This window comes from Pelmatolapia mariae, linkage group LG14 (assembly GCF_036321145.2).
Source record: "Pelmatolapia mariae isolate MD_Pm_ZW linkage group LG14, Pm_UMD_F_2, whole genome shotgun sequence".
Taxonomy (NCBI): Eukaryota; Metazoa; Chordata; class Actinopteri; order Cichliformes; family Cichlidae; genus Pelmatolapia; species Pelmatolapia mariae.
In genome coordinates, this window is record NC_086239.1 from 36,324,001 (window position 1) to 36,330,000 (window position 6,000).

General features: G+C 55.7%; 16 non-coding genes across 16 annotated transcripts; all 16 read right to left on the reverse strand.

The window, feature by feature from the left end:
* Nucleotides 1–147: 147 nt before the first annotated feature.
* LOC134642132 (U2 spliceosomal RNA) lies at nt 148–338 on the reverse strand. Its single transcript, XR_010095862.1, has one exon. It is a non-coding gene; the product is annotated as a U2 spliceosomal RNA (small nuclear RNA).
* A 194-nt stretch (nt 339–532) lies between these two features.
* On the reverse strand, nt 533–646 carry LOC134642517 (U5 spliceosomal RNA). The gene has a single exon (XR_010096222.1). It is a non-coding gene; the product is annotated as a U5 spliceosomal RNA (small nuclear RNA).
* Nucleotides 647–886: 240 nt separating this feature from the next.
* LOC134642133 (U2 spliceosomal RNA) lies at nt 887–1,077 on the reverse strand. The gene has a single exon (XR_010095863.1). It is a non-coding gene; the product is annotated as a U2 spliceosomal RNA (small nuclear RNA).
* A 194-nt stretch (nt 1,078–1,271) lies between these two features.
* On the reverse strand, nt 1,272–1,385 carry LOC134642607 (U5 spliceosomal RNA). The gene has a single exon (XR_010096307.1). It is a non-coding gene; the product is annotated as a U5 spliceosomal RNA (small nuclear RNA).
* Nucleotides 1,386–1,611: 226 nt separating this feature from the next.
* Nucleotides 1,612–1,802, reverse strand: LOC134642134 (U2 spliceosomal RNA). The gene has a single exon (XR_010095864.1). It is a non-coding gene; the product is annotated as a U2 spliceosomal RNA (small nuclear RNA).
* Nucleotides 1,803–1,996: 194 nt separating this feature from the next.
* LOC134642518 (U5 spliceosomal RNA) lies at nt 1,997–2,110 on the reverse strand. The gene has a single exon (XR_010096223.1). It is a non-coding gene; the product is annotated as a U5 spliceosomal RNA (small nuclear RNA).
* A 240-nt stretch (nt 2,111–2,350) lies between these two features.
* Nucleotides 2,351–2,541, reverse strand: LOC134642390 (U2 spliceosomal RNA). The gene has a single exon (XR_010096113.1). It is a non-coding gene; the product is annotated as a U2 spliceosomal RNA (small nuclear RNA).
* A 194-nt stretch (nt 2,542–2,735) lies between these two features.
* Nucleotides 2,736–2,849, reverse strand: LOC134642519 (U5 spliceosomal RNA). Its single transcript, XR_010096224.1, has one exon. It is a non-coding gene; the product is annotated as a U5 spliceosomal RNA (small nuclear RNA).
* Nucleotides 2,850–3,089: 240 nt separating this feature from the next.
* Nucleotides 3,090–3,280, reverse strand: LOC134642135 (U2 spliceosomal RNA). Its single transcript, XR_010095865.1, has one exon. It is a non-coding gene; the product is annotated as a U2 spliceosomal RNA (small nuclear RNA).
* Nucleotides 3,281–3,474: 194 nt separating this feature from the next.
* On the reverse strand, nt 3,475–3,588 carry LOC134642520 (U5 spliceosomal RNA). Its single transcript, XR_010096225.1, has one exon. It is a non-coding gene; the product is annotated as a U5 spliceosomal RNA (small nuclear RNA).
* A 240-nt stretch (nt 3,589–3,828) lies between these two features.
* LOC134642136 (U2 spliceosomal RNA) lies at nt 3,829–4,019 on the reverse strand. Its single transcript, XR_010095866.1, has one exon. It is a non-coding gene; the product is annotated as a U2 spliceosomal RNA (small nuclear RNA).
* Nucleotides 4,020–4,213: 194 nt separating this feature from the next.
* Nucleotides 4,214–4,327, reverse strand: LOC134642521 (U5 spliceosomal RNA). Its single transcript, XR_010096226.1, has one exon. It is a non-coding gene; the product is annotated as a U5 spliceosomal RNA (small nuclear RNA).
* A 240-nt stretch (nt 4,328–4,567) lies between these two features.
* On the reverse strand, nt 4,568–4,758 carry LOC134642138 (U2 spliceosomal RNA). Its single transcript, XR_010095868.1, has one exon. It is a non-coding gene; the product is annotated as a U2 spliceosomal RNA (small nuclear RNA).
* A 194-nt stretch (nt 4,759–4,952) lies between these two features.
* Nucleotides 4,953–5,066, reverse strand: LOC134642522 (U5 spliceosomal RNA). The gene has a single exon (XR_010096227.1). It is a non-coding gene; the product is annotated as a U5 spliceosomal RNA (small nuclear RNA).
* A 240-nt stretch (nt 5,067–5,306) lies between these two features.
* Nucleotides 5,307–5,497, reverse strand: LOC134642139 (U2 spliceosomal RNA). Its single transcript, XR_010095869.1, has one exon. It is a non-coding gene; the product is annotated as a U2 spliceosomal RNA (small nuclear RNA).
* A 194-nt stretch (nt 5,498–5,691) lies between these two features.
* On the reverse strand, nt 5,692–5,805 carry LOC134642523 (U5 spliceosomal RNA). Its single transcript, XR_010096228.1, has one exon. It is a non-coding gene; the product is annotated as a U5 spliceosomal RNA (small nuclear RNA).
* Nucleotides 5,806–6,000: the final 195 nt, after the last annotated feature.

Here is a 6,000-nt window from a genome sequence, read left to right on the forward strand (position 1 = left end):
CTCAGGCCCCGCCTGCTCTGCTCCAGAGCTCCACTTTGACAGGAGAGGGGTGACTGGAGAGGAAGTTCGCGGCTTCAGGCTGCTTTCTGGCTCTTGGCTTGGCGGACCTTAACTTGTTTGGCTTTCTTGCTTTTGCACAAAGTCAGCAAAGGGGGCACCGTTCCCGGAGGCGCTGCAATACCGGGTCGATGCGTGGAGCGAACGGAGCGAGCCCCTTATTCGGCTCCCTGTTCTAAAAATGCGTTTAATACGTTGCCCCCGAATCGGGGGCGTATCAGATATTAAACTGATAAGAACAGATACTACACTTGATCTTAGCCAAAAGGCCGAGAAGCGATGGCCTCCTGCGGGTTCCTGGCTGAGCCGCCTTCTCGGGACACTTCTCGCTTGTGACGGTGCGCTCTTTCACTTGGCTCACAGGGAGGGAGCCGCTTCAAATCTCCGCCCACCCACAGTACCTCAGAGGCCTGCGGAGCTCCCTGGAATTGCGCGCTTTCTTCTATTATTTCTTTTGAACAACGAGGAGAGGGCCCAGCCTGACGGCAGACCCTGCCAAAAAATAGGTGCAACTCCTTAGCCTCACTCTCCACGGAAGTCTTTAGTAAAAGGCGAAAGACTTGTACGTTATGAAGAGAAGCCAGAGTGTGTGTTTCTTTGGCCTCGCAGGAAGCCGCAGTGACTCCTCGTACCGGCTTCCGGCGTCACGGTAGGCCCTGTTTGCTTGGCTGAAGCGGCAGATCTCAGGCCCCGCCTGCTCTGCTCCAGAGCTCCACTTTGACAGGAGAGGGGTGACTGGAGAGGAAGTTCGCGGCTTCAGGCTGCTTTCTGGCTCTTGGCTTGGCGGACCTTAACTTGTTTGGCTTTCTTGCTTTTGCACAAAGTCAGCAAAGGGGGCACCGTTCCCGGAGGCGCTGCAATACCGGGTCGATGCGTGGAGCGAACGGAGCGAGCCCCTTATTCGGCTCCCTGTTCTAAAAATGCGTTTAATACGTTGCCCCCGAATCGGGGGCGTATCAGATATTAAACTGATAAGAACAGATACTACACTTGATCTTAGCCAAAAGGCCGAGAAGCGATGGCCTCCTGCGGGTTCCTGGCTGAGCCGCCTTCTCGGGACACTTCTCGCTTGTGACGGTGCGCTCTTTCACTTGGCTCACAGGGAGGGAGCCGCTTCAAATCTCCGCCCACCCACAGTACCTCAGAGGCCTGCGGAGCTCCCTGGAATTGCGCGCTTTCTTCTATTATTTCTTTTGAACAACGAGGAGAGGGCCCAGCCAGACGGCAGACCCTGCCAAAAACTGGGTGCAACTCCTTAGCCTCACTCTCCACGGAAGTCTTTAGTAAAAGGCGAAAGACTTGTACGTTATGAAGAGAAGCCAGAGTGTGTGTTTCTTTGGCCTCGCAGGAAGCCGCAGTGACTCCTCGTCCCGGCTTCCGGCGTCACGGTAGGCCCTGTTTGCTTGGCTGAAGCGGCAGATCTCAGGCCCCGCCTGCTCTGCTCCAGAGCTCCACTTTGACAGGAGAGGACGTTCGCGGCTTCAGGCTGCTTTCTGGCTCTTGGCTTGGCGGACCTTAACTTGTTTGGCTTTCTTGCTTTTGCACAAAGTCAGCAAAGGGGGCACCGTTCCCGGAGGCGCTGCAATACCGGGTCGATGCGTGGAGCGAACGGAGCGAGCCCCTTATTCGGCTCCCTGTTCTAAAAATGCGTTTAATACGTTGCCCCCGAATCGGGGGCGTATCAGATATTAAACTGATAAGAACAGATACTACACTTGATCTTAGCCAAAAGGCCGAGAAGCGATGGCCTCCTGCGGGTTCCTGGCTGAGCCGCCTTCTCGGGACACTTCTCGCTTGTGACGGTGCGCTCTTTCACTTGGCTCACAGGGAGGGAGCCGCTTCAAATCTCCGCCCACCCACAGTACCTCAGAGGCCTGCGGAGCTCCCTGGAATTGCGCGCTTTCTTCTATTATTTCTTTTGAACAACGAGGAGAGGGCCCAGCCTGACGGCAGACCCTGCCAAAAAATAGGTGCAACTCCTTAGCCTCACTCTCCACGGAAGTCTTTAGTAAAAGGCGAAAGACTTGTACGTTATGAAGAGAAGCCAGAGTGTGTGTTTCTTTGGCCTCGCAGGAAGCCGCAGTGACTCCTCGTCCCGGCTTCCGGCGTCACGGTAGGCCCTGTTTGCTTGGCTGAAGCGGCAGATCTCAGGCCCCGCCTGCTCTGCTCCAGAGCTCCACTTTGACAGGAGAGGGGTGACTGGAGACGAAGTTCGCGGCTTCAGGCTGCTTTCTGGCTCTTGGCTTGGCGGACCTTAACTTGTTTGGCTTTCTTGCTTTTGCACAAAGTCAGCAAAGGGGGCACCGTTCCCGGAGGCGCTGCAATACCGGGTCGATGCGTGGAGCGAACGGAGCGAGCCCCTTATTCGGCTCCCTGTTCTAAAAATGCGTTTAATACGTTGCCCCCGAATCGGGGGCGTATCAGATATTAAACTGATAAGAACAGATACTACACTTGATCTTAGCCAAAAGGTCGAGAAGCGATGGCCTCCTGCGGGTTCCTGGCTGAGCCGCCTTCTCGGGACACTTCTCGCTTGTGACGGTGCGCTCTTTCACTTGGCTCACAGGGAGGGAGCCGCTTCAAATCTCCGCCCACCCACAGTACCTCAGAGGCCTGCGGAGCTCCCTGGAATTGCGCGCTTTCTTCTATTATTTCTTTTGAACAACGAGGAGAGGGCCCAGCCTGACGGCAGACCCTGCCAAAAAATAGGTGCAACTCCTTAGCCTCACTCTCCACGGAAGTCTTTAGTAAAAGGCGAAAGACTTGTACGTTATGAAGAGAAGCCAGAGTGTGTGTTTCTTTGGCCTCGCAGGAAGCCGCAGTGACTCCTCGTCCCGGCTTCCGGCGTCACGGTAGGCCCTGTTTGCTTGGCTGAAGCGGCAGATCTCAGGCCCCGCCTGCTCTGCTCCAGAGCTCCACTTTGACAGGAGAGGGGTGACTGGAGAGGAAGTTCGCGGCTTCAGGCTGCTTTCTGGCTCTTGGCTTGGCGGACCTTAACTTGTTTGGCTTTCTTGCTTTTGCACAAAGTCAGCAAAGGGGGCACCGTTCCCGGAGGCGCTGCAATACCGGGTCGATGCGTGGAGCGAACGGAGCGAGCCCCTTATTCGGCTCCCTGTTCTAAAAATGCGTTTAATACGTTGCCCCCGAATCGGGGGCGTATCAGATATTAAACTGATAAGAACAGATACTACACTTGATCTTAGCCAAAAGGCCGAGAAGCGATGGCCTCCTGCGGGTTCCTGGCTGATCCGCCTTCTCGGGACACTTCTCGCTTGTGACGGTGCGCTCTTTCACTTGGCTCACAGGGAGGGAGCCGCTTCAAATCTCCGCCCACCCACAGTACCTCAGAGGCCTGCGGAGCTCCCTGGAATTGCGCGCTTTCTTCTATTATTTCTTTTGAACAACGAGGAGAGGGCCCAGCCTGACGGCAGACCCTGCCAAAAAATAGGTGCAACTCCTTAGCCTCACTCTCCACGGAAGTCTTTAGTAAAAGGCGAAAGACTTGTACGTTATGAAGAGAAGCCAGAGTGTGTGTTTCTTTGGCCTCGCAGGAAGCCGCAGTGACTCCTCGTCCCGGCTTCCGGCGTCACGGTAGGCCCTGTTTGCTTGGCTGAAGCGGCAGATCTCAGGCCCCGCCTGCTCTGCTCCAGAGCTCCACTTTGACAGGAGAGGGGTGACTGGAGACGAAGTTCGCGGCTTCAGGCTGCTTTCTGGCTCTTGGCTTGGCGGACCTTAACTTGTTTGGCTTTCTTGCTTTTGCACAAAGTCAGCAAAGGGGGCACCGTTCCCGGAGGCGCTGCAATACCGGGTCGATGCGTGGAGCGAACGGAGCGAGCCCCTTATTCGGCTCCCTGTTCTAAAAATGCGTTTAATACGTTGCCCCCGAATCGGGGGCGTATCAGATATTAAACTGATAAGAACAGATACTACACTTGATCTTAGCCAAAAGGCCGAGAAGCGATGGCCTCCTGCGGGTTCCTGGCTGAGCCGCCTTCTCGGGACACTTCTCGCTTGTGACGGTGCGCTCTTTCACTTGGCTCACAGGGAGGGAGCCGCTTCAAATCTCCGCCCACCCACAGTACCTCAGAGGCCTGCGGAGCTCCCTGGAATTGCGCGCTTTCTTCTATTATTTCTTTTGAACAACGAGGAGAGGGCCCAGCCTGACGGCAGACCCTGCCAAAAAATAGGTGCAACTCCTTAGCCTCACTCTCCACGGAAGTCTTTAGTAAAAGGCGAAAGACTTGTACGTTATGAAGAGAAGCCAGAGTGTGTGTTTCTTTGGCCTCGCAGGAAGCCGCAGTGACTCCTCGTCCCGGCTTCCGGCGTCACGGTAGGCCCTGTTTGCTTGGCTGAAGCGGCAGATCTCAGGCCCCGCCTGCTCTGCTCCAGAGCTCCACTTTGACAGGAGAGGGGTGACTGGAGACGAAGTTCGCGGCTTCAGGCTGCTTTCTGGCTCTTGGCTTGGCGGACCTTAACTTGTTTGGCTTTCTTGCTTTTGCACAAAGTCAGCAAAGGGGGCACCGTTCCCGGAGGCGCTGCAATACCGGGTCGATGCGTGGAGCGAACGGAGCGAGCCCCTTATTCGGCTCCCTGTTCTAAAAATGCGTTTAATACGTTGCCCCCGAATCGGGGGCGTATCAGATATTAAACTGATAAGAACAGATACTACACTTGATCTTAGCCAAAAGGCCGAGAAGCGATGGCCTCCTGCGGGTTCCTGGCTGAGCCGCCTTCTCGGGACACTTCTCGCTTGTGACGGTGCGCTCTTTCACTTGGCTCACAGGGAGGGAGCCGCTTCAAATCTCCGCCCACCCACAGTACCTCAGAGGCCTGCGGAGCTCCCTGGAATTGCGCGCTTTCTTCTATTATTTCTTTTGAACAACGAGGAGAGGGCCCAGCCTGACGGCAGACCCTGCCAAAAAATAGGTGCAACTCCTTAGCCTCACTCTCCACGGAAGTCTTTAGTAAAAGGCGAAAGACTTGTACGTTATGAAGAGAAGCCAGAGTGTGTGTTTCTTTGGCCTCGCAGGAAGCCGCAGTGACTCCTCGTCCCGGCTTCCGGCGTCACGGTAGGCCCTGTTTGCTTGGCTGAAGCGGCAGATCTCAGGCCCCGCCTGCTCTGCTCCAGAGCTCCACTTTGACAGGAGAGGGGTGACTGGAGAGGAAGTTCGCGGCTTCAGGCTGCTTTCTGGCTCTTGGCTTGGCGGACCTTAACTTGTTTGGCTTTCTTGCTTTTGCACAAAGTCAGCAAAGGGGGCACCGTTCCCGGAGGCGCTGCAATACCGGGTCGATGCGTGGAGCGAACGGAGCGAGCCCCTTATTCGGCTCCCTGTTCTAAAAATGCGTTTAATACGTTGCCCCCGAATCGGGGGCGTATCAGATATTAAACTGATAAGAACAGATACTACACTTGATCTTAGCCAAAAGGCCGAGAAGCGATGGCCTCCTGCGGGTTCCTGGCTGAGCCGCCTTCTCGGGACACTTCTCGCTTGTGACGGTGCGCTCTTTCACTTGGCTCACAGGGAGGGAGCCGCTTCAAATCTCCGCCCACCCACAGTACCTCAGAGGCCTGCGGAGCTCCCTGGAATTGCGCGCTTTCTTCTATTATTTCTTTTGAACAACGAGGAGAGGGCCCAGCCTGACGGCAGACCCTGCCAAAAAATAGGTGCAACTCCTTAGCCTCACTCTCCACGGAAGTCTTTAGTAAAAGGCGAAAGACTTGTACGTTATGAAGAGAAGCCAGAGTGTGTGTTTCTTTGGCCTCGCAGGAAGCCGCAGTGACTCCTCGTACCGGCTTCCGGCGTCACGGTAGGCCCTGTTTGCTTGGCTGAAGCGGCAGATCTCAGGCCCCGCCTGCTCTGCTCCAGAGCTCCACTTTGACAGGAGAGGGGTGACTGGAGAGGAAGTTCGCGGCTTCAGGCTGCTTTCTGGCTCTTGGCTTGG